The sequence below is a fragment of the Notothenia rossii genome (genome assembly GCF_949606895.1).
Source record: "Notothenia rossii genome assembly, chromosome: 9".
Taxonomy (NCBI): Eukaryota; Metazoa; Chordata; class Actinopteri; order Perciformes; family Nototheniidae; genus Notothenia; species Notothenia rossii.
The window spans coordinates 45,855,898-45,883,891 of record NC_136907.1 but is presented as its reverse complement, the minus strand read 5'-3'; the positions used below and the strand labels follow the sequence as shown (position 1 = coordinate 45,883,891).

Below are 27,994 nucleotides of genomic sequence, written 5' to 3'. Positions count from 1 at the left end.
CCTGGATAGTGGGGATATAAGAACGGCAGCCGGCCAGGTAGATTCAGCAGGTACTCTGGGCAGGGATGTTCCCTACAGCTGTTTGTGTGCAACATGAAGCCATCATCAGATTATTGTTTCACATAAGTGCTGATAGATTTATAAAAAGACAGGGTCTCTTGACTCAATGGGTACACATGTTTTTGTTGAAAAGCCATGAAAAAGTGATCAATATCTCCCTTTTTAAGTATACTCACTGTGACAAGTTTAAACTTCCTTAAATACTATTTAAAACTTTACACAAATTACAAAATGTAATGTTTTGTTGTCACAGTTTGCACTTAACCCTAAATTGAAGTATTTAAAAGCTTAGAAAAAACCACAGTGTAACAGCAAAGCATGGCTTTAATATGTAAATTAGCTGTGCATGGCGGAGCTTTCATGCAGTCAGCTGTTTGAAGTGCAGCAGCTCTGATCCTTTTATCACATAGCAGAGGTCCAGATAGGCGTAACACACGTCTGCCATTCTAACTCTGGGTCTGCAATAGCTGCATGTTTTGTAATGAGCCTGTTACCAGGCAACAACTTCATCAGGTTTCCAAAAGAGAAAAAAAAAGATCTTAAAAGGGCCCCTGGGTGTCGTTTCCCATCATCAGGTAGGGGACAAATCTGAGACGCTTAACAAATTAATCTGGGAAACAGAGGAGGCAGATATTGCTGTAGACAATTAAGCACCTGCTGCTGGTGTGTGTCTGTGTGTGTGTTTCCTGATGTATACACCAAGCAGCTAGCACTATTTCTTATGGCTGACGGAGCCACAGCTAAACAGCCTCCTGCTGAATGTTTCATAAAGTCCTGACTGCTCACCTGCAAGAGAAGAAATACTAACACAGTAATTTTTGCCTTATTCTGGTGGATCAACGAAGAAGAAGTTAGCTAAAGGTCAAATTCCGGCTGGGTATGCTAATATTCGGAGTTGCTAATAACATTAGCTTCCAGCTAGCTTGCTAACCATGTGTGTCAAAAACAGCCGGACTACAACTAGGAAAATATTTTAACAACTTCAATGCGGTAGAGGAAGGAAGTAAGACCTTTCCTTTAAAAAAAATAGAAGAAGAAAAAAGACCCAGTACCTCATTCTCACTGTTTATTTCCTGCCAGAACATAACAACCGAAGATTAGCAAACACTAGGGGTGTAACGGTTCATAAACATTTCGGTTCTAGGTCACGGTTCGGTACGTTTTCGGTACAGCAGAAAAAATTATCACAAAACATAAAATATATATATATATTTTTTAATTATTATTAAACTGTGAATAATGTATTCACTCAACTAAATATAAAATATAATAAAATGAACATTAAGGTGCAGCATTTCGATGAAGTGAAATAATCTGTATTTGAACTTTACTGTACTAGTACTCACAAAACAAACTATTAGTTTTGGGTTTTTAATTATTATTAAACTGTGAATATTCACTCAAATAAATACAAAATATAATAAAATAAACATTAAGGTGCAGCATTTCGATGAACTGAAATCATCTGTATTTGAACTGTACTGTACTAGTACCTAAGCAGCCAGTTTGACATTATGACTTGATTGTCATTGTATTTTCATGTTTTTTTAAAGAAAACTTAACTTGTCCACATTGCTTGCCGAAAGGGCAGATCTGCTGGCACTAACAATGTCTCCTGCTGTGGAGAAAACCCTCTCGCTAGGGACAGAGGTAGCCGATACAGCCAGGTAGCGCTTTCCTAACATGGCAATAAAAGGATATTTGGCGTTTGTAATAGCTTTGGCTCGGTCTGAACTTTTTACAAGTGGTGGAGGCTTAAATGCTAGTGGGAGTTGGGTTTGCACTTCAGTCTTTTTTCCTTTGGTACCGGTGATGTTCACGTTCGGGTGATGCCTTTTCAAATGAGTGTGCAAGTTTGATGTATTGCCAGCCGCGTAACCAATGTTAGTTGAACAATGCCGACAATCAGCTTTGGTTCGGTCCACCTGTCTTTGTCCGTCATCCTTGTACGTAACTGCAAAACCAAAATGTTCCCAAACCGGAGACTTCAATGATGCTCGAGGATTTTCGAGCTCAACTTGATCTGCGTTCGCCATTTCGACAGTTCCTCAAATTACTGACTAAATTTGAACGCATCGCTCTGACCAGCTCTCATAGAATGCCTCTCGTCCAATGAAATGACTTGCTCGCTCTATGACGCGTTGGACCCAATGTGAGCAAATTACTCTGAATGCTGCGACGCAGCACCTGAGATTACTTCCAAGAAGTTGTTCACGTTCTCAATTTTTTAAGTTTAATTATATATTACACAAGTGTACCGAACTGAAGGGCCCGTACCGAATAATTTCGGTACGGGTACGTGTACCGTTACACCCCTAGCAAACACGTGACAAACTGGTTACAACTGCATTTCAATTCAGGTTAACAATATGGAAAATATAAAATGTATTTCCCTCAACTCATGCCTTTTTGGTCGGTCCTTTTCCTTGTCCATCTTCAATTGTTAATGTCTGATCTCTCAGAAAATCTGGCAGAAAAAAACATTTTCTACCATAGTTTCATTTAGTCAAATCCTTGTTATACTCACTGAGACAAAGTTGACATCCAGGTGACTGTGTTGCATGTAATTAAACATAATTACTTCCACCAGCCTAGACTGTGGAGGTGGACTGGCTGTGATTCAGAGTGGTGACTTTAGAAAAAATCCTGAACTCTAATTTAGGTGACTCAGTTTTGTTATGAAATGCAAGGCTGCTTTACTTTGTGTTTTAATCTACTGACCGTAAAATATAACTCTTGTTTCATTTGGGATTCCCTGATCTTTGAGCTTTCATTGTGCCTTGCTTTGATAGACTCTCTGATTTTAACATGTTGGTATGCTGCCCCTCCAGTCCAGTTCTACTTTTATTAAGGATTGTATCCATCATATAAACATGTTGTGAAATATTTTAATCTTTCTGGTCAGAATAGGAACATACCCTGGAAATTATTATTGGACGATTATTGCTGGTCAATATTGATATCAGGGTCAATATCACTATAAAGAAACTTTGGTGTCCCCATCAGAATCACTCAGTTTGCATGAAAATGTAGCAGAATAATGAAACTCTGAGGTCTTATTATAAAAGGCCAAACATTTACACACATATCAGTACAATGATAAGTCTCTTGAGATGTGTCTCCTTCATTTTATACCTTATTTTTTTCATTGGATGTACGTGATTTTGGCATGTCCCACACACTGCTCTGCTAACTACAGTGTGTGTAATAAGTGGTTAAATCATACTACATTTAAAAAATAATGATATGGTTTTATTGTCCACAACGAGTTATTTGATAAAACGAGTCATTTTGATCATGTATATTCTATTTAAATAATAATATTGAACATTTTGCATGTGTCCCTGACATTTGCTGTCCACCCTGTCATTAAGGGGTAACTGCCCCATAAAAAACCCTCTGATGTTTTTAGTGACATTACTACCACCATTTTGTCTTTCCTCAATAGCCGCTTTCACACCAAGTACTTTGCCGTACTTAGTGCCCAGCACTTAGTTCCCAGCATGGAACTAAGAGCCGATCACGTTCACACCGGAATAAGTTCCCTGAGGGAGGATTACGCAAATGAGCCGCTGACGTCACTTCTTCTTCTTCTGCTTTGGGTTTACTGGCAGGCCGCAAACCACTTCACGGCGTATACTGCCACCCGAAGTTCCCGGCCGGAAGTCCCCGGAGTTGGGGACTGGCTTCAGCAGAAGCTGCTGGGACTCCCAGCAGCTTCAATGCCCAATGCTATTCCTTGGGGCTTGGCACCTACCAGAAAAATAAAGACAAAATGCAGAACGAGTGTAAATGTAAAAAATGAGAGTAATTGACTCGCAGAATTTAACTATTGTCTTCTTATTTAAATGGTAAATGGGTAAGCTTGGGTTAAGTATCTTGCCCAAGTACAAATCACCATGTTGACTGCAAGGTAGGCTTGGGCGGTATAACGGTATTACGGTATACCAGGGTATTTCGAAATACCGTCGGTATGATTTTCAATACCGTGACGTCACAGACTGTGCGCCAAATCACAGATGCGTTTCATTCTATTACACTGACACGGAGTTTTGATAGGGACGACATTGGTTGTAATGCACAGCAGGAGCCAGCAGAGGGCAGGGGAGGGCAGTCCGTCTTTCCCGCTCTCAGAGCTCAGCACAGAGCTGAGCTGAGCAAGATGGCGGCAGCATTTTGCCGGCCCCGAACTCGGACAACTAGTAAAAAAGAAAAATGCCTCTGCGCCTGTTTGGGACTATTTTGGGTTTACTCGTCGCCAGTGACTTCATCCAGCACAACGAGAGACAGAGGCACTTCTTTGGGAATGTTTAAGATGGGGTGAGTGAGTGTTGACATTTTTTAATCCTATGCAACTGGTTGATGGTTTTGTAGTGGAGGTCGGACGGTTTTAAAAACGAAAGCATTAACGTGCTAAACATTCACGCGAGTAATCCAATGAATCAAATGGAAATAAGGTTTTTAACACATGCACGGAATAATGTTGCCAAACTAGTTAGTGAATATAGCAAACTTTATTCAATAAGTCAAGTATTTACTCCCGGAAAATGTTTATGTATGATGATATATTGTTAACTTAGCTCACAATGGAAACAACGTCGAACATCTACAAACGCGTCCTGTATCCGATCTCAAAATGTGCCATTTGCACAATGTGTCATGTATACAGCCCTTGTTTTGCACTTGCGCGCATGTCGCGGCACTTTGCGAGCGTCTACCGGCTCGGGATGCATTTTACACCGAACATATAATATACCGTTCGAAACATCTATTTGCCGCCGAACGCCACCTCGCTCAAGTCGACCCAAGTCATACCGTCATATACCGTATACCACGGTATGATGTCAGCAAGGTATGACGGTATGAAAAAAATGATACCGCCCAAGCCTACTGCAAGGGCTAGGAATCAAACCACCAACCTTCTGACAACAGCACTCTAGCTTACAACCACAGTGAACTGCAATGAAAAAAACCAAGTCCTCATATTCCTCCAACATCATTGCAACAAATGTTCAGAATTGAGAAACTATTGACTGATCTAACCCTGCACTTATTCAAGAAACTGAAGCCACTCCTAGAATTTATTAAGAAAAAAAGGTTTTGTACTTCTTTCCAAACTAAATAATCAAATATATAATTGTGTCACGTTACCAGTCATCCTTCTCCATGACCAGTGTCTTGTTAAGTAATTTTTTATGGACTATCATTGTCTAACACAGCAACCAAATAAAGTATTTAAAGTACTTCATGTGTCATAATAATATAATATCAATGCTTTACACCAAAAACAGTTTGATTTTAGTTACAAACATCTGCTTTAAGGCAATTTACGTTCATGGTTAAGCTCAATAATACGCCTCTTATATTTCCATAATGTGCTGATCACATGCATGACAGTAAAAATTGCTCACGAGCACAACATGTGTCGCTTGAGATTTACTGCACTGTTGCAGCCCTGTGGATTAACATGTTACATACAGTGATGTTGTCAGCAGTTCTGATGTCAACGCGCTTGTTGACGGCATTGTGGAGGAATCCTAAAGGCCTGTTGGAGGTTTAGCCATCAGCTGATGTCAGACTCCATTACTGGAAATTAGAAGTCAGTAAAGGCTGAATGGTAAAGTAGACGCGTATAGGTTAAGACATAATTGATGTCTTTCATTTTTAAATAAAGATGGGGGTAGCTTTTGCAATGTGCTTATTTTGATCAGATATTGGAACTAAACAGTGTTCTAATGGTGTTTAATACCATCATATATTATACTTTTAAGTCCAGCAAAGGTGTGTTCTTTCACTTCAAAAACCTGACTCAGCATCAAACCAACCACTGTAAACATCAGGTTTTTATATTTAACATCCACACAAACTAGCATTTTATCATCTCTCTTTCAATTAGTTACAGCTAAACACAATATAATCTATTTCGTGAGCCTGACTATGAATGCACATATGGTGGTGGACCATATTTAATGTAGAAGAAGCTGCTGTATATAAAGCTCCATGAAGCAGGAAGTACCTTTCTTCCAATATTTTCACAGTACTCATGCGTCTTGTTTTTTGCTCTTTTCATTGCTATTTTTTGTCAGAGTAAACAGTTACTGTTTTCATAAAAAATGAATAAAAGGCAACTGATGCAGCTCACATGATCTACTGTAAAGCAACATCTCACACTTCTGTAACTGTATGTCTGTGTGTGTCTTTTCCTAGACATCTGGAGTTAATGTGAGAGCAGTTCTACTGAGATGTCAATGCCTTCCAGTTAGCGCGATTCTACAATGATGGGGATATAAAGGAGGTGAGTGTGCATGGACATAAAATCCCATATCTGTCCATGTTTGTACTAGTGTTTTCCTTCTTAAAATGTTTTGGAAATATTTTGAGATTTGGTTGAGCAGGGTATACTTGTACTTTTTACTAGTCCTTTTATTAGAGATGTGTCTGTTGTTTGTGTTTGTTTTTAGAGTGTGTCAGGATGGATCCCTTGTCTTTCTCTCTGCAAACTAAATCTACCTACGGGTACAAATAAATAACCTGAATCTGATATGCCCTAACATTTTCTGTTTATGTTTCGGTAATATATTCAATATGCACATTTGAACCAACAAAATCCGTAAAATGCCACAATTGGCTGTGATAAAGGCCTTTGTATAATTGTGTGTGAATCGGTGAATACTGACTTGATGGTTTGTAAAGATGGGAAAAACACTGTATGAATGCAGTCCATTTACCAAGGACCATTTATAGAAGTATAGAGTAGTAATTTCGTATTACTCAACCACACTGCCTTTTTTTCAATTTCCATTCTGCTTTCTACATTTTATCCATCTGGTATGTGCCAAACACCATGAAAGTGCACCAGGTGTTGAGATAAATGTTGTTAGTAGCCAAATGGTGGTATTGCAACCTACATGTCAGTCACATGATGCCATTAGGTCCAAAATAATTTTTCCCATGGACTTAAAGAGAGGTTTGAGGTGAATCGACTTCAAAGTCTGAACATTCATTTAAATCATTAGGTCCTCAAAGTTGTAAAATGCGTAATCGCAAAATCCAGAGTAATTTTCCTTTTCAATTCTTTCATTTGACTGAGCTGAGACCGGTTGTAACAAAGCAGATTGGAGGCGGGGCTTCAGGAACATTTGCATGCTCTTTGGGCCCCATTGATGCGGAAGATCCAAAGAACTCCTGACGTTTTTTTACTTGAGAGTCAGGCAATTTGGCTTCATGCACTACTGAGCAGCTTTGATAGGAATGAACGGGGCCAGGCCTCCATTACTGTATCCAGTTCTCTTTGTATATCAAAGGTGTGTGCGTGCTGCAGAGTTGGTTAAGACGTAGGATTTCTGTAGGTGCCATAGAATCAAGTAATTAAAAACAGGAAAACTCTAAATGCCGTCAATTCACCATTTACCATTGTATTTAGCAACTTGGACTAGCATAGGGAAGCTTTCATCAAAGTTTGTTGCTATCGGCATGAAGACGGGTTTCACGTATTCATTTTTGGAGAACACTTAAGAAAAGTGCCCAACAACCGTCTATTCTCTCCTTGTGCCCACACGTGAGTGCAGTACCAATCTCAAGTGTCCCCATTTTGCCAAAATAAGTACTGGCAGTGCTGTTTCGTGGAATTCAGGATGCTTTAATATTTTTTTCCTTGAAAGATTTATAATATTGGTTATTGGTTCAGGCAATAACAAAAAGTAACAATTGCTTTTAAAAATATTGCAACTTTATTCTGTTAAAACCAAATCAGAAATGTCTGTAAAACACATCACTCTCTGGAGGTTGTCCTATATTCATAATCTATATACTGGACATATCTATAAACTCAAATATATTTTTTATGGTTTAATTTTGTGTTAACACAATCAACCAGTTCATTGTCTGAATGAAACCAATACAACTAGAATTAGCAAAGGTGTGAAATCTTAGAATAAGTAAAGGTCTGACCGTACTTTGATGACAGCAAACAGTACTGGACAGCTTTCAACATTGTTCTTTTTTTATCTTCATTTGAAAGATCTTGTAGCCGACATATTTTAACACTTTGGTACTTTTTAAGTGATGCATTACATTAAAATGAAGAAAAGTTATTGATGGATATGGTTTTTGATTTAAATGGTTCTAAATGTAGGTCCACCAAATTGTATTTTCTGTTTTAATAGGAACAAAATGACAACATATCATATCATTATAATTCATGGTATTTATATAAGCGCTTTTGCAAGTGCTCAAAGTGCTTTGTATGACATATTTTAGACATGTAATAATTTGGATACTGTGGAAAATCCCCAAGGACACAACATCATGCTGACTACAGTGGTCCAGCTGTACTCCCCTGATCTGAAGATCAGCGCACCAGCTCACTGCGCCACAGCCGCCCCATATCAGTACTCTGTGATGAAGATACTATAAGAATGTGCCTGTAAGATCGACAAATGCTTCACATCCTCGACAGTTCATCAGATAGCCACAGTATATACCAATTCAACATTAATAAACCTAAACATTTTGACATGCTCCTTGGGAGAAACACAGTGAATCATCAGAAGCTAAACCAGCCTTATGGACCAATGCAGAGTCAGGCAAGTGTTGAATCATGATGATTACTACTATGTATACTAGTCTGACTTTTGGTGCCAACAAACAAGGCTGAAGTAAACTGATATGCACCAGCCAAGTCTAGAAACCATGTCAAAATAAAAACTAAGCTGCAGTGTGTCAGCAAAGTTCCACCAGAACTGCCTCAATGCTTCTTGTCCATTACTCTGCTTTATTTATTTCTCAATTTGGTTATCCTGGCTTTTCCTCCACATTATCTCCAGTCTGTATATGGGCCAGTCCTGGCTTCCAACTATCTGAGACCAGAACACGCGCATGGACAACAATCCTTATCCACAATTAAGATTCGCAAGATCTTAACTCCTCTGAGATAGATAACTTGTTCTAGTGTGAATTGTGTACTAATGCAGAAACGCTGTAAAAATAACCCCTTATTCACGCAGTCTGAAGTAATCAGTCTACATAGTTTGTGAGGAATGTGACAGGAGAAGATGGGTGTTAAAGATATGATTCACGCTTGTTTCACAGTCAGATGGTCGTTTTGGTCCCCACCTCCTTCACACATCCCACCACTGAGCTGTTCCATTCTATCTGTGTGTATGTATGTAGGCTTCACAGTCATGTACAAACCTAGAATTACATTTCTGAGTAAAAGAGAGCAGCTCCGTGCAGAAGGGAAGCCGATGCCGAGATGAAGAGCGAGACACCGGGAGAAAGCAGGGTAAGCCCACGCTCTTCTCTTCTCAACCCTGCTCTAAAGGCTGAGTTGAATCATAACAGTCAGTGGGCGAGAAGAAAAAGGGAAAAAAAATCCTTTCCACGCAGATTCTGACGTACATCTCTAGTCGATTGGGGGTCGTACGGATTGGAGAAAAGGAAAGAGATGGAGGTTGCTAGCCTCCAGCAATGCTTAGTCTGTCCCTCTCTCTATGGGAGTTTAATGGCTGTTTTGCCTCCTTATAAAATCTATTCAGCCAATCCTAACAACTTTTTCAGTACATATATAGAGTTCAGTTTAACTGTTTATGGGCAGTTACAGCAAATCACTGTACCGATAGATTTAGCAGGAAAGGATTATTTGAAAGGGAGCTCTGAAAACATCCGAGCAGTGGGGGGGACTCACTAATCCCCCCGCACTAACTGTGTTCTTACAGCACTCAGATAGCTGGAAACACACAGTACACCAGCGGTTCTCAAAGTGGGGGGCGCGGCCCCCTGGGGGGCGCAGAAGCATGCCAGGGGGGCGCGAGAGACCAGGAGGAAAAATGGTTATAAAAAAAAAAAAAAAATCATAATTTGAAAAATTATTGATTCGAAAATAATATGATACAGTACTATTATGTCTGGGTCTCTGTGTTTCATTAAAGCTCGGCTCTGTGTGTGTGTGGAACGAGCCATTTTGTGTGAGCGAGCGAGAGAGAGAGAGAGCGTACCGTAGATCGTTGTTGTTAGCTTCTGGTGCTAGCGAGCTACGCTAACGGATATAAAGAGTTTTTTCAACAACAAAGTGGAGGAGAGTCCTAAATAGTATATGACAGTAAAACAAGAATAAAGTTTAAAAGGGTGATTTGTAAAATATCCATAAAGAAAAAGTAAATCTGTTTACAGTTCTGTTTCATATGGGTGTTGAGAGAGGTATCCATAGATCTCTTCATGTTGTTCTCAAAGTGCACCAGATTGATGCATTTAAGCTGTTATATAGTTGGGGATTGTGGGTAGTGTAGTCTCTTTGGCGCTCCACATTTCAGAGAAAACAAGTTGTTTCTCAGAATTGAAGGGGAAAAACACAAAAGCCTTGTACACAATTTAAACCTATCAATGTCATTTAATTAACAAAGGTAATCTGGTGTTTTTGAGTTGATGAGTAGTGGAGATATCACTGTCAAATCAATCGACAGTAAGGAGAATACTTACTTCCGGGTATACAATTCTCCGTTATCCAATGGGAATCGACGCTCACATTGCCTTTAAGAGCTGCCGACATAAACGGGTGCGGTGCTTCCCTGAGCGTGAAATACCGCCGCCGATGGGAATACATTGCAATCAGTTGAAAGCTCTTTGCGTCCGTTTATGAAGCTGAAGGAGCCTCGGCGCGTCCCTACTGCACGCCACAGGACCCTGACCAAGCGTCGCTCCTGGACGTTTAGGGAGTGAGAGTGAGTTGTCCTCTCTGCCGCAGACAGCTGAGCGCTGTCAGACCGGACCATGGCTGTAAAGGAAGAGGGGTGTTTAGTTCCCCCTCGACACATAGACTGATCCTTTTTTTTATCCATGTCCGATTGGCTTAGAACAGGGGTGGACAACCCGCGGCTCTCTTTGCCTAGTTTCATGCGGCTCTTCAGTTCATATCGAATTTTATATGTGTGAGTTTGGTGGAGAGACACTGACTCCTGACTAGTGTTGCACGGTGTACCGATACTTGAAAGGTATACCGCGATACCCTGCCGTTAAAAACGCTACGATTCCTCCGTTTCATTAGTATCGGTACTTTAAGAATGACGGGGGAAAGTACTCCGGTGAGAAAGCGCCGTTTTAATAATCCGTGTGTGTTCAGTGCTCTGCTTCCACGGCTGCAGTGCGGGTAGTGGAAGCAGAGCCCCTCTCAAGCACGCTCAAGTGCCTCCCCTCTCTCGTGCACGCGCTAGCTGCCAGAGCATGTGAGAAAACGAGAAGCATGGCTGCAAGTGGGAGTGCAACTGCCACTGCGCCTCGGCTTGTTGACAAAAACGACGCCAGAAGCTACATTTTGATGTATTTTAGCTATATCTCTGACAGTGAGGGCAAGCCTACGGACACCACAAGGCCTGTCTGTAAGAAATGTATTAATTTATTTAATACGAATTCTTATCATTTATTTCATTTATTGTTCTCATTGTTTAAAAGTTTGTGTTATGGTTATGCTTCTGGTGTGAAATAAAGCACAATAATTACATTAAAGACTGTTTCCCTTTTTTTAAGAAAAGTATCGAAAAAGAATCGGAATCGCAATTCTTGACTTGGTATCGGTATCGAAACCAAAATGTTGGTATCGTGAAAACACTACTAGGTAGGTCTGTTAAGTATTGAATGCTGATAATTCTGACGTAATTTGGCCGGTCAAAGCAGTTTGAGGGGGGAAAAACCTATCGTTGATTAAACACTATCCAGCGTTTTCCTACCATTGTCTTGGAGGGGCGCTACGCCCCGCCAACGGAGCCCCGCGCCCCCCCTGAAATTCAAGGTGTTTAATTATATATATATAATTTTTCTTTTTTTAAATATATATATATATACAGCACCAAATTGCAAATAATCTGTAACTACTGTCACTTTTCACATTGAACATGTGCTCTTTTATTAAATAAACTAAACACTTTCATTTTAAGCTGTGAGTTTAGTGTTTTTGACCCTAAGAAACACTGATGCATTAATCAATAACAATAATCCACAGCTCCTCTCTCTGCTCCGGAGGACTTAAAAAATATATGCCACAAAAATGCATCAGTGATTGAAATCTTGTCTCCAGAAAACAAAAAACTGAAACAAGCGTTATCAGTGACTGTGTGTTTGATGTGGCTCTTTGCAGTAATATAGAAAAAATGTGGCTCTTAACCTCTGACTGGTTGGCCACCCCTGGCTTAGAGCTTTCGCGACTGCAAACATTTTTAAACAAACATTGACCATGTAATCTATTAATGGCCTAATAATAGCCCATTGGAATGTGACAAAACTCTCCCATCCCCCCTCTGTTCTCCAGCAGTGGTATGAAAGGGTCTCTGGAAATATCAAACATTTAATTAAAGTTTTAAAAACAGTGACGGGGTCCAAAATCAGAGGTGGAAGAAGTATTCCGATTATTTAGGCTTCGTAGGTAAAAATACGTGTTAGAAGTAAATGTCCTGCATGCAAAATTGTCAATTGCCCAAGTGAAAAGTATTATCATCTGAAAGTAAAAAGAATCATGTTATTAGTATTAAATACATATAAGTATTTTTACAACTTATATTTAGAAATACTCCGTTGTAATTATTGATGCATAAATGTGTTCATCCATTCAATGTAGCATCTGCTATAATGGGGTTAATGTATGATATTACTTAATAATACAACACAATGTAATACATCATAATGTATACGTTGATTTACTTTGATCTACTGTACTGTGTAAAAACACCACAACAATATTACAAAAAAAGACTGCATATTAAAGCAAACTATTGTTAAGGTAAAAGTATGAGCATAACAAATTAAAGAAGTGTAAACATTTACATTATTATTATGATTATTTAATGTATAAAGACTATATATTATTGAAATACAATTAAGATTATAAGATTAGATATACTTTATTTGTTCTAAAATATTGATGTTTTTTCGTTATAGTAGCCTGTGAAAACCATAACAAATAGGTGTTTAAATGCTCTTCAGCAAACACAACTGCAGAGCTGCAAACATTACTGAAGTACTGAAAGTCCAGAAAAACAAACTGAAGACCGAACTTCACCCAGTTGTCTTTGTGTATTTGTGAATGAAGCGCCATCTCATGGTTAAATCCTGAAATTGAACAAATGGGGAAATCTGGCAACGCCCTCTCAAGAAATAGTGGGAGGTCTTTAAAATCACAGCCACTGGTAAACGCTGGGTTTTTGGTTGGAATCCGCTGGGTGGAGTCCTTTCTAGAGTGCTACATCTGTATATTCACCAACTTGACGAAACATTCTCAGCGTTTACTAAAAGCGCTGCATAAACAAAACACTGCAAATACAAAACACTGCAAATACAAAACACTGCAAATTCAAAACACTGCAAGAAGCTCAAAACATAACGGAAACCATGGGACACTAAAAAGTGATGCACAAAGCTGGGACCGGAGCAATTGGTGATGTTATTATAAATATATTATATATTTAAATATACTGCTTTATATTTTGTGAACTGTAAATTCGTCTTTCAACATGTATATTGAAGGAGCTCCAACAAGGCATTTAGGACAGAGAGTGAATACACATACTCTGCAGAGATGCTGTATGAGAAACCAATGTGAGTTTGGAAAATTGAACAATATAAATCTATTCTAGTAGACCTCAACAATGGAATTATGATCAGTAGAAATGGCCATGACATGGGACCTTTAAGTTATCTAGAATTGTTTGATGACTATATTTGGAAAAAGTTACAAGATATGATTTATTTTCAACAATTCCACAAGTGTAACATCTATTTCACAATCTTGCCTGCACAATATTGATTTAATTTTGAAGTATGATCCTTTGTTTGAAATGTACAGAGCGTTTATAGGCCTTGTCATCTTTGCAACATCTTGTTGCTAACATATTTTGGTACTGCATTCCGTTACATTGTACTGAAGTTAGATATACTTTTAGGTAGATGTACTTATGGAATGGAGGCGTTCTGAAATTAGGGCCTCCACATTTTATTTTCCGGTTGTGGTATGATTATATACTCTAATTGCAGTAATATAATAATCACATTAAACTAAGAGGCCTAACAAGGTTAAGTGCAAAACATCAGCTTGGATCCACTTTTGGTTGCAGAGTCCTAAAAAAGCAAATGAAAAGTTTGCTTTACATAAAGTCAACAAGAAAAGAGATTTTATTTGCACCCTGGCTAGCTGCTTGGTTTTTATCTTGTCCATTTTCAGCTGTAGATTTCCTAAAAACATCTTGACAATTAATAAGGGAAAGCCACATGATCTCATTTAGGAGTCATTATGTCTCAGCAGCCACATTTTTAGAGACAAACCAGTTCCTGTAGAGTAGACAGATAAATCGAGCAGTAAGGCACTGGGACCTGAGAAACAGCCGATCATTGCGGCTCGGTGTATTTTGAATAGTGATGTTGCAGCTATAACCCATGTGATTTACAGTTAAAGTAAGGCAAAAGTCTTTTTTAGGTCCAGTGAATTAAGTGTCAGTCACGCCATGTGTGTCTCAGTTGAAGGTGAGGTTTGTCCGTTACGTTCCAAGGGTATCTGGGGAGTTTTTCACGCAGTGAAGGCTTTCGCAGATGCAAAAAAAAAAAGGAAAGGGTCCAAGGCAAATCCAAGGCAGGCGGAGTCAAGTGGGAATCCTGCTTGAGGTTAGAGGAGTGTACAGCTGCAGTGATTAATCCAGTGAGGCTCCAGCTGAAGGTGCAGTCAGACTCAGATTACCTCCATTACCTTCCATGAGTAGCGGTAATGACATCTTCACTCCAGGTTGCAAATGAACCCTTCCTAGTTGACTTTTAACGAGGTTCAATCTGATTTAGCATTAAAATATGATTTGTCATTCAGAAAATGTTGATGTTTTTATGTTTGTTCAAATCTGCTCTGAACAACAGATGCAGGGACTACACTGAAAAAACTGAAACGTTGACTTTGTTTAAATGTATTATCACATTACATTACAAGTGCTACTTTCTTTCTTCTTTTTTTCTATAAGGTCAAAAGATTACATATCATTGTAATGAAAGCAATAATATTTCAATATTATAATAAATGTTTCAATAAAGAACATTAGGCTCAACTTAATAATACTGGTTTCAACTAACCTACAGTAATACAGTTATGTGGAATCTGACCTAAAACATTTAATTAAAGTCAGCGGTTCAGTTTTTTTAGCGTACCTGAAACGGATCCCCAACTAAAAGCAATGGGATTTTTCCATTGGATTTTGGAACATTGCAGATATAAGATCTGAGGGAAACAAACCTTTATGAAATTAACATATTTTGTAACGCCACTTTTATGATTTTGGATCTAAAATTAGGCAATAGTGAGTACTCAATTTATTCAATATTTCGTTATATTGTGTATTATTGAGATACTGTAAGGCGACATGTCTTTTTCTATTGTGAATTTGTATATACTTGCTGCTGATGTTAATAAAAAAAATGTTTATTCTCACTATATATTCTTGCCGCGAATGTACATTTTTATTATATTTTTATCTTATTGTATCGTTCAATTTTTTTTAACTCTTTTAATGCTGGACATTGCTGCTGCAACAAAATCATTTCCCAATTTGGGATAAATAAAGTATATATCTATCTATCTATAAAGGAACTACATCCCTGTCACACCACCACTAGGCTTAAGACGGCCAATGTTTGCATGATGACGTTTAGTAGTCTCATTTCATCACAAGACCATCATTTTTATTACACACACAAGCTTGAGACATTCACTAGTGTGGTATTACCTGAGATAATTTATGTTGTAGAACTAAATGTAAATGTTTATTAAGCTTGTGGTAACCACAGACTTTATTTCAGGCATCTAACCAAAAACACGTTAAAAAAACATTGTCATCAAGACAGGGGGACGGCAGGTGGTAAAATGCTGACTCATTTCTGGGTTTTAAAACTCATTCCAGCACCATAATACAACAGGTAGAGAAGGAGAGATGCAGATTGGCTGCGATGAGAGCATGGACGTTGTTTAAACTGCAGGACACTAGCTGCTTTATGGTGTAGTCTTTACGGTACGATGTCTAGTGTTGTGGTTTGTCGGTACCTCCACTATAGTGAGTGGAGAGAGAATCACAGAAGTGCAGATGGCATATAGTTGCAGGAACACACATCACTAATGATTCACTAATGTCGCTACAAGGCTACACTTGTTCATGCAAAGGTAACAGGTGTAGTGTTTGTTTTGATCACTGGGACGTGTTGAAACTACTGTAACACCACATGAAATTATTATTATTATTATTATTAGGCTGCCTGTGAAGTGAAAGAGAGGATGAACAACGTAGGTAGTCTTCCTGATCAAACTTGAGCTCCATTACTCACTAGCTGAGTCAGGCATAGACTTTGAGGGTTATACTATGGTGCGGTCCAGTCAACAATCAGAATCAGTACCATGTGTCATCATTATTAAAAATCATCCAGGCTGTGTTAGGAAAGCCCTCCTGCCTTTGCTGTTTGTACGGTGGTTCCTATGCTATTGGCTGAACAGCTTCATCAGTATTTCTAGGAGCTGAGGATCACTGTCAGTGAGGGAAAGACGCTGCTAAAAGCCGTGGAATGTAGGAGGTATAATGAGTGCTTTTCCATTTTATATTTCGGTTCACTCATGTCTCTTTCACATATACTGCTGCGGTTACCATGGTTACACATCTTCTTTTTTTTACACATCTTCTTTTCCAAAAAATGGCTGTGAAATCCACAGTTATTTACAGTGTTTGTGCATAGTAAATTACTGTATACCAATTTAGAGTATAATACCGTGTTTCCAACCAAAAATTACAGCAACTCTGGAGTTACTGTAGAAATAGCAGTAGTAACGTCCCAACTGTATACAATCACAGTAACCAACAATGTACTGTAGATATTCACAGTAACCAACAATGTATTGTAGATATTCACAGTAACCAACAATGTACTGTAGATATTCACATTAACCAACAATGTATTGTAGATATTCACAGTAACCAACAATGTACTGTAGATATTCACAGTAACCAACAATGTACTGTAGATATTCACAGTAACCAACAATGGACTGTAGAAGATCACAGTAACCAAAAAAGAAAGAACCAACCGAAAACCCAATTTCTAGAATAGCTAAAATATCTAAAATACCTATATAATAAACCAGCATATTTTTCTTAATATACATAATCTTGATGCAGTGTAATTACTAGGTTGGCTATACTAGATATTTTATATACTTAGTAGATATATATTTGTAAGACCCTATGTCTTTGCAAACCAGAAAAACTACAACTGTGATGCCGATTCATACAAAGAATGTGTCTTGGCATTGCACCTTAAAAACGCAGAGGAATAAAAATAGACAAAAGTAAGGTAATAATCATCATTTTTATTATCCTTGTGGCGGCTCGAAAGTAGACGAGAATAGCCGATTGCAGCTGGGGGAGGTCTCAAAAAGCTCGCCTGAAGTCGGACAGCTCGGAGTCGGCTTGACTCGGTTTGCAATGGCGGAATTTGCGTTGGCGTTCTTCGTTGCAGATGAACAATTATTATATCACTACAAATGAATGACTCAAGTGTCTGTTCATTTTTAAAACAAATCAATACAAGGGGGGTTGAATCCTACATGTAAAAGACAGAACCACTACTTTGCAAAACTACTTCCGTCCGTGGTCTTGACCAGTTTGCATTTATAAAGAATGCGCAAATGTGTTGAATCGTTAATGTCAGATATGTACTAAGTAAATACATTTGTTCCTGCTCAAGATTAGATTCAACTTTATTGTTATTGCACAGATTACAGGTACTGAGACAACAAAATGCTGTTTAGCTTCTAACCAGGAGTGCAAAAAGCAGTAAAGTGAAAAGTAATGTACACAATCTACAGAATAAAATATAGAATGAATTGAATGATGAATAATCAGTGAGGGGTATGAACAACAGGACACAGGAGTGGTTTAAATAAACTGGGTTTTTTATTTACCCAAAAGTCCACAGAAAACATCATAAATCAATAATTTCTAATAATTAGGCCTATAAAAGAGGTCAACAGAAAATACCCCAAAGAAACATGGCATCAACGTAACACGTGGTGTTAACTCAACAAACTGACCTGCTACAATGAAAACCCAAGGAACCTATATAGTGGCTTGGCCAAACCAAGTTGAACCCAAGGGATAATTAATAGTAACAGAAAACACAAAGGACACTGACAAAACCCAAATCCCCCCTTTAACATGGAAGCAGGTGGTTTGTCCCAATCTGTCCCAATTGGCTCCTTGCAGTAAGAGTCCTCAGCGCTAGGCCACGCCCTTTGCTGAACCAGGAAGTAAACTCCCCCAATGGACATGGTAACTCAAGAGACAAAGAAAGTAATTAATACAAATGATTTTATCAGTTAATATATGTAACCGTAGCCAAAGTTTGACAGTCCGACATCAGGCCGCTTAGTGAAAAAGCAAGTTAAGCTAACTGTACTCGGCAAGCTTATCAAAATGTCTTACACGTGTAAAGTTTGTAAGTTCAGTACAGGGTCCATTCCTGCATGAATTTGGTTGTTTGTATTCAAAGTGTTTTAAAATATTGTGTATTGTATAGTGATAATGTATTTGCCAAACAGAGCCTTTTGTTGTGTCTCGTCAAATGTGTTAGCTATGTATTATGTCTGTCAATTCATGTTTAGTCAGGTTTTCATGTTTATTCACGTCATGTCAGGTCTGTCTATTTATGTCATTCATCATCTCTAGTTAAGTTCCCGTGTTTCATGTCGTGTCTCGTTTTCCATTTCCTGTTTCATTTTCTACTTATCTCTTGTCTCTCATTTCAGGCCCTGTTACTTCCTCCCTTTGTGTGTTTTCCTGCCATCTTCAGCGTCTGCCCCGCCCCTGATTGTTTCCACCTGTTCCCACTCACCTCATGTTTAAATAGTCCTGTTTCCCCCCTGTCCTGTGTCAGTTCGTGTTTGTTCCCACGTGTGGTCGTGCCAAGCCTCAGCAAAGAGAGGATCGTTTACAGTGTTGTCAGGTTTTGTTGTTTTGTTAGTTTAAGTTTGTCTTAAGTTCTCTTTTTGTTATGCTTAGTTTTTTCCTCCTTGTGAGCGGTTTTTTTGTTATTCCAGTACTTACTCTGTTAAGAGGGATTTTCTGTTCAATGACATTAAAAAGAAAATGTTTCTTTCATTCAAGACTGTCTCTGGGTTGTGCATTTGGGTTTTCCAGTTTGTGTCGAGGTCGTGATACCTTTTCAACTACAGCACGTCTCTAAAATGGCTTGGCAGAAGAAATGGCTTCATATTCTTTGTTTTGTTATCGCCACTGTTTTAAAAATGCAGTCTCCATGTTTTTGGATATTAATATCGATTGTTTTATGGATGAAAATATTTATCATTTAGCACAAGAAAATACATGGTCTTGATACCATTCAACAATTAAGAATACATTGTTAAAATGTGTTTGCTGTCTCCCTGCAGTTATTGGTGAGCTTTAAAATTGTGTCAAGAATTTCTGGTAATCTGTAAATTACCAGCATGACATGAAGTATACTATAATACATTGTTTTACAGTTACAATACTGATACTGTAATTTAAAATTATAGCATTAAAGTTTCTATTTTACAATTGAAACACTATTACCGTAAACAAAAATACAGTACTTTTTAAATGGCAGTGTTTTATTTTATAGTTAAAATACTATTACCTTGAACAAAAATACAATGCTTGGAAATTACTGTTTTATTTTACAGCTATAACAAAATAAAGTAATTAAATATTACTGTGTTTCATTTTACAGTTAAAACACTATTACTGTAAACACAAATACAGTACTTGGAAGTTACTGTGTTTCATTTTACAGCTATAATACTACTACTTTAACACCAAATAAAGTAAATGCTATTTACTGTGTTTCATTTTTCAGTTAAAACACTATTACCGTAAACACAAATACAGTACTTGGAAGTTACTGTGTTTCATTTTACACCGTTACTGTAAATAAAAACTTGTAATTACTGTGATTATCTTTACAGTATTTAACTGGCAGCAATTGACAAGTTACTTACTGTAATTCATTTTACAGTAAGTAACTTGTCAATTGCTGCCAGTTAAATACTGTGAATTTCACGGTACGTTTCTTACAGTGTACTGTTGAAAGACAAGAAGTGGCATGAGGGGAGATAAGTGAAGAGGAAGAGAAACATCTGTAAAAAAAGACACATTAGAATCATGTGTGACCTGTTCGAATGTTCCTTCCAACGGGTTGGCACATGGTTGCCATGTTGGATTTATGTTGTAAATTTCCCCTCTGTGGAACTAATAATAAAGGTATTCTGATGATGCAATTTCAGCAGAAACCCCTGCTGATGGGAAAACAAATTCCATTCAGACTTTTATTTTGATGATTTTATATTCATTATAAAATAAGGATCTGACTTGACTGATGATGTTGGGGATATTGCCTGCACATTTACAGTGTATCAGTGTTTTACTGTATATTTTACTCCAGTGGGCTAAAGAATTGCAGAGTTTGCAGTCTGTCGGTCCAAACATCAAGTATCAGCGTGCAGGAATTTCTCCTTTGCCTATACTTCGGCCATAGACACTTTATCTAGAAAGCAATAAGACTTGATGACTCCAAATACTTTTGGTTTCCACTATAGCATCAATCAGTGCTGAACACTGATTATTAAATAGCAAACATTAACATCTACTCATATCATTTCTGAAGCTAGTGATGCTCTCCAGAGAATGCACCTGTTCCTCTAGCGCCACCCACTACAAACTTTAAGGTCCGTTGACAGCAGACGCGATGCAATGTTTTTTGGTTTGTTGCAATTAGATTTAAAGGTCCCATGACATGGCCCTTTCTACTGATCATGATTCCATTGTTGAGGTATACTAGAATAGATTTACATTGTTCAATGTTCCAAACTCACATTGGTTTCTCATATAGCATCTCTGTATAGTACAGGAGTCGGCAACCTTTTTGATATGAAGTGCCATTTAAAAAAAAAAAATGTTATCAGCATGCCAACGATCGAGAATTATCAACAGGGGGGGGGGGGTTGTGGAGCTTGACGCTCGTCAACTATCAGCAAGAGGGCGGGGGAGCCTCCTTGCGGGGAAGCAGTGTGTGGACCTGTCAGCGCAACTTACATGATGCCGAATTTAACAAACACATTTAAATAATTGGTTTAAACGGCATAATAATAAGGACGATCGTCCGTTCTGTGATTCTCCAGAACACACAAGTTATGATATTAGGGTCATGCAGAGTGAGATGAGATCGCTGTCCCTTTAAGAGAGAGAGAGAGGGGTGCGGCTTGTGCATGTGTGTTTGTGAATGGTAGAGCGACAGTGAGGGAACGTGTGTATGTTTCTGGAAGTGAAACGGGAAAGCAGAAAAACAGAGGTCTGTGATGTATTTTGTGAAACAGAAGAACAGCTAAATAAATGCAACGTCCTCCAGAAGAGCTCGCCTCTCTCCAGTCATTTAAGCTAAAGTGGGTTATTGAACCTGAAACTTGTTGCTTCTGCCCTCCTCGACTACGGTCTGGGAGCCGACAGGAAAGTTCAACACACAGATGGCCAGTCCGCCCCTTTGTAGCATATTATTTCGATGAGAGATGAGCTGTTCGCCATTGGGCTTTCAACTAAATAAACACAGCCACGCAAAAACTGCGTCATTTGTACAGCTCCTTATGGGTACTGCAATTAGTGAAGTGCTTTCCTCCGTGGTGAAACGATCAGCACTGCACCACGGAGGAAAGCGGCAGAAAGTCACCTGGAGATAAAGAGAGCGGGGCTGCGTTGCGTGCATGGCTTCCTTCTGCAGGTAACGGGGAGACGCGCTCTGGCAGCGGTCTCGCGTTCAGGATCCGAAAATTAATTTAAATATTTTTGCACACTTATTCCACTTATTCCTAGTGTGCCACTGGTTACGGTGCCGCGTGCCAGGGGTTGCCGACCCCTGGTATAGTATGTGTATTCACTCTCTGTCCTACACGCCTTGTTGGAGCTCCTAACCCCCCCCCCCCTCCCTATGACCCCACTGTGCTCTGATTGGTCAGCTCGCCCACTCTGTTCTGATGAGTCCACCACTGTTACAGTGGAACATCAGTGATTATGTGTTACAATGGCGATAGCAACCAGAAAATGACAAACAGATGAGAATGCTGCGTGGGGTCTGGGTGCCGTGTTGGCGGGACGTTGCGCGGCTCGCTGCTGGAGCGGACAGTGTGAGCTGGGTTACTGGGTTGGGTCGTCGTTACATGACTTGGTTCCCGGAAGAAAAAAATGGAAAAAGAAAAATCTCCAACGAGGCGTTCTGGTGCAGCATAGACAGGTATTTTCTGTGTTAGAGTTTTACTCGCTACAGGGTGTGCTTTGAGGGTTTGTGACTTTTAAATTTAAAAAAAGCTACCTAACACATAAGGGGACAGGTAATAACCAGAAAGGCATGACATGGGACCTTTTAAAGTCAATGCGAAACGCAAGTGGACACAATATTGTGCCAACGGCGCAAATTAGGCAAATCTGTTCAAAAACTGGAAAAAAATGTGGGTTTATAAATGTATGTTTACAAACCACTGAATGTCCATGGCCTGGCAAATGCAGTCGTACTGTATTTATGTCTGTATGATATTGTTTTGAGTGTGAATCTACAACGGAAGCTTGATCTAACCTGATCGATCCTATCTCATTCAGAAAGCACGCATTTTAAAAGTTTGTCGCCTGCCATCTTGCGGACACACACACACCAAAGCATGAATTCATGTTTTTTACTAACCGGTATCAGTATGCAGTTATTTTTGCATAATTTTGAAACGTGTAATACAATGAAATCATGGTAAAATATATTTTGTTGTTGGTATCTACCATTGTATCTACATGGAGATAAGCCCTGCCCCCTCGCCAGTGCTACTTGTTTGAGTGACGTGAGCAAAAACAAAGGATGCCGTGGTCTTCGCCTCTCGTCTGGTTTGAACATACCATTCTGACCTATGTCTCTATCCAAGAGTTTATGATATTTTTCATTATTGGGTGATTATCACCAATATTGCAGTAACATCAAATTCATACAGGTGAGAAGCAAAGTGCTGTGCACAAGTATGCAACAAGTACACAAATTCCAACTTAAGGTTTTGGCTTCACTCTGCGGCAGAATCATAAGCTGCAGCTTTCCAAGACATTTCATGGCAGCTGGTGGAAGCTACATTTCACCGCTGCCTGCTGTCAATTCAGCATATGAAAAGAGAAGAGATTGGTTTGTCGGTCACAGTTGTCTGTCATATTTGGTTGTGCACTCAGACTGAAATGTAAGCTGAACATTCTGAAATAACTAACTCATTCATTAGAGAGTGCGTGTATGGTCATATCCACCAACCATATACACTGAAAAAAGTGAAAGGTTGACTTTAATTAAATGTATTATATCAACAGATTTCCCATAACTGTATTAGGTCAGGTGAAAGCAGTAATAGTACGTTTAAATAAAGAATAGGTTTTTACTTCATATTATTGCTTTCAACTAACCTAACCTTGAATCTAACATTTAATTAAAGTCAACGGTTCAGTTTTTTCAACCCCCTTTTCAAAACGTGATGTAATTCATTTTTGATACAGATAAGGACAGCAAACCTAGCTGAATGTGACATAGAGGTGTATTCCTGATGTGTGTGAGGATGTGCTTGCGCTGTATAGAAGTAAATTCCCATCTGGCTACGTTGAATGAATTTTCTGTCTGCCTTCGGTGCTGGTATCCAACCTCAGAGGGTGACTCAAAGGCTTTTTGTTCGCCAGCTTCCATTTAGCCCAAAATAACTTGATCTCAGCCCTATTTTCATTTCTCCTGCCGCCCACACACAGCATCAGCCTGCCTGGCACATATGGCTCTTTGAAAAATGCAGCAGGAGGTGGCGGTAAGTGACGGGTTGGGTTCAGCTTTCAGTCTCCTCTGTTTTCTATCCCCTCTATATAATCTAGTCCACTTTGTTTCCATCCCGCTGCTTTACCTCCGTTCCTCGATTCTCCTCATCTCACTCGGTTTTTCTCTCCTTCTAGATATTCTCATTCAAGTTCCATTTGCAGAAATAGCTAATCTGCAGTTCCCAGAATGGTGTGTTCTTGCTCTTCCCGCAGATTATGTGTAATTGATGAGTAAATCTTTTCAGGCAGAAAATAATCCTGATAACATTTTGATGATAGTTCGGGGTTTTATCATGTTCTGGTTTGTGACTTCAGGTTTCTTCTTTCCTTTATCTCTCCATCCTCCACATGAAGTACAACAGTTCTTTTCATAACCGAATCAGCAGGATAACATTTTGTTTGTTGGACCATTTACTCTGAACAAACGGAAACGTTGACTTTAATTAAATATATTATGTCAAAAGATTACACATAACTGTATTAGGTTAGTTGAAAGCAATAATATTACGTTGACATAAAATGTGTTTGCTTCATCTTAATGTTATTGCATTCAACTAACCTAATACAATTTCACTTTCAAGTTAAAGTAAAAGTAAAACAAATATTGGAATCAAAATATACTTTAAGTACCTAAAGTAAAAGTACTCGTTATGCAGAAACACCAGATATTATTTTATTGAAATTATTGGTGCATATGTTCAACTTGTACTTGGTGAAGGTTAGGGTTTATTTTAATTACTTTATACACTACTGGGTGGCTTAGCATATAATAATGTATGATAAGGTCTTGATATATTGTATATTTTGTATCGACCTAAATCTGTAAAGAAACTATACTAAATATTTACAATAAATGTAGTGGATTAAAAAAAAAGTATTTTTTGGGCAAATGTAGTACTTTTGGAGTTAAAGTATAAAGTAGTATCATTTGATTATAATTGAGTAAAGTTCAAGCTACTGGATTTTTGGACCTTTGACATCTAATCAAAGGTCCTCTTTGGTGTCAGTCCATCACCAGTTGTGTGAATACTCAAAAATAAACTGATCAAAATAACTCTTGTCCAGCTACATTTACTCAGGTTCTTTTATAAAGTCTTATTTCATGTAATCAGATGTATGATCCTTCTGTAGAAACAGTAGATGCCGTCTTTCTAAGCCCCTGTTATTGGGTCCCTGTAATGTCTGACTTCACTAACACATCATTGGAAGTGAATCACTTCCTCCCTCGATTCAGTAACGCTTTATTTTTAGACACAGTGTTGTGAGTACAATGTCTTTCCAGCTACACTGAGTCATTCAGGACTTCCTACCATAATTGTGCGTGCAACATATATTCAGTGTGTAATCCAGGCGTGTTTTTCAGTCTAAGAAAACATTGATTCAAAGAAGAGAAACTAATAATGTTCATTTACACTCGTTACATAGGTCTGGTTTCAAAGCCTGTGGCCTCTATTTCCGCCGCTTTAATCTCTCTATGAAAAAACACGTAGTGGTCATATGGGCAATGATGGTATGGATGCTTTATGAGGTTGCATACAATATGTATTACATTTCCCACAAATGAGCAGGAGAGCTGTGTGTGGGACTCCATTATATCTATTTAAACTGAAACTAAGCTGTGGCTGTAAGACAGTCAAATAAGTCATTACTGTCCAACTCATCCATCCATCCATCCATCTTCTCCCGCTTATCCGTGGTCGGGTCGCGGAGGTAGCAGTTCCAGCAGAGAGCCCTAAACTTTCTTTTCCCTGGCCACATCAACCAGCTCTGACTGGGGGATCCCAAGGCGCTCCCAGGCCAGCGAAGAGATATAATCCCTCCATCTGGTTCTAGGTCTACCCCTTGGTCTCTTCCCAGCTGGACGTGCCTGGAACACCTCCCTAGGGAGGCGCCCAGGTGGCATCCTAACTAGGTGCCCGAACCACCTCAACTGGCTCCTTTCGACGCGAAGGAGGAGGAGTCCAACTCAATCACCCATTATATATGATAAACACTCCATAGCGTTCTCTCTAGTAAGTACTACATTGCACCCACTAAAAGGAAATATCTAAGGCCATTATCAGGGAGTTCCACGGATTTCCACACAGACCTTGTTCTTTGGGTCTAACAAGTGACATGTCATGTAATGTAATAAAGGGGCTCTGGTTTCAGAAAGATGGTGTAAAGAGGTGCAGCAGCACAGGCAGTATCAGTATGAGAAAAATAAAGACCTTTTTGAACATTATTGCATGGAGACATGTCACAGTAGAGCAGCGTTTCTCAAAGTGTGGGGCGCGCCCCACTGGTGGGGCGCAGAGATGTGATAGGTGGGTCGCAAATGGACATGATGAACGGGAGTTTTTTTTTTTTTTTAAATTGGACCTCAGGCCGGAATCGAACCTGGGTCCTCGCGGACTGTTAGTGGACTGTTATTGCCGGAGACTTGCAACGGCGGTGGACTTTCACAGCGCCGGATCCGCCGGAGCCTCGCAACGGCGGGTGTTTGCGGCGGCGGGTGCGGTACCGGCGCAGCGGCGCTTTGAAAGTCCACGGCCCACCTATGTCAGAGCCAGCGGCCCACCAAAGGCAGCGGCCCACCGGGAAAAGTCCCGAATCTCCCGATGGCCAATCCGAGCCTGCTCACACACACACACACAACTGAAACCAAAATCATTTACAGCGTTGCAGTCGGGAAGAAAAGCAATGTGGAGTGGCACCTCACCACTTGACAAGGAGTTTAACCGTGACACTTTTCGAAATCCCGTTTGTGTCCCCCCACTTTACAAATAGGCCTATGTTTATTAAAAAATGTTAACGCTAGTGTCATCGCCACGGAGCAGCACACAGCCTCTGAAGCCTCAAAAGTTTAAAAGTGGAGTGATTAGTAAAATATGCATAAATAAAAAGAAAGAATGCTAACCAGGTAACATAAGATAAGAATAAACAAGTTTAAATGATTTGTTATTGGTTTTGATCATATTCTAAAGATGTTTGGATTATTGAAAAGTATACAGCTCCCTTTCAGTGTGTTGAGAGCTGCATCCATAAATTATTTTTTTGCTCAAAGTGCACCAGATTGAGGCATTTCACTTCAACATTAAAAAAAATCTTCCCGGGGGTGTATGCCCCCGGACCCCCCTAGAGGAGGTGAGGTCCACCACCTAATGAAGCAGGTTAAAATAATTAAATTGCATACATTTTCTTTTAGTCAACATTGAAAACGGGTCCCACAGACCCAAAAAGCAAACAGAGGTTGATGGTAAGCATATAATAATGTTCAAATGTGCTAAATATACACACTGCAAAAAAACAAAAAAAGAGGAGTAAAAGTAGCTCCCATCATAAAAAAGGTTGGAGACCCCTGTTATAGAACGATACATTTGACGATTTTAATCTTGGCCTAACATTTTATTGGAGCGATGAGGAACAGGTGGGGCTTGAAAAGGCCCACCTGTTCAAAGTGGGGAATGACAGAAAAACAACTTGAGAACAACTGCAGTAGAGGCACTACATACTGATATACACCTCAACATCAGCAGGAGAGGACTCTTTAAAGTAGAGGCACTACATACTGATATACACCTGAACATCAGCAGGAGAGGACTCTTTAAAGTAGAGACACTACATACTGATATACACCTGAACATCAGCAGGAGAGGACTCTTTAAAGTAGAGACACTAAGTACTGATACAGTATACACCTGAACATCAGCAGGAGAGGACTCTTTAAAGTAGAGGCACTACTGATATACACCTGAACATCAGCAGGAGAGGACTCTTTAAAGTAGAGACACTACATACTGATATACACCTGAACATCAGCAGGAGAGGACTCTTTAAAGTAGAGACACTACGTACTGATGCAGTATACACCAGGGGCCGTATTCACAAAGCATTTTATCTTACCGCTAGGAGTGCTCCTAACTCGCGCTAAAACATTTTACGTAGGAGTTTTTTCTTAAAGGTTATTCACAAAGCCGCTGAGACCTACTCATACTAAGGATAAATCACTAAGAGTGAACTAAGACTGACGCGCTGTTGCTATGGATTACGTC

At 39.2% G+C, this 27,994-nt stretch overlaps 1 protein-coding gene across 2 annotated transcripts in view; it reads left to right on the top strand.

Annotated features, from left to right (window-relative positions):
- The window catches only part of LOC307020585 (disks large-associated protein 1-like), a 261,124-nt gene that overhangs the window by 66,897 nt on the left and 166,233 nt on the right, over positions 1 to 27,994 (top strand). For both annotated transcript variants that reach the window (XM_079652039.1, XM_079652040.1), the window contains exon 2: positions 6,268 to 6,355. The gene's annotated coding sequence lies outside the window, so the exon portion shown is untranslated. The remainder of the gene's footprint in view (positions 1 to 6,267; positions 6,356 to 27,994) is intronic.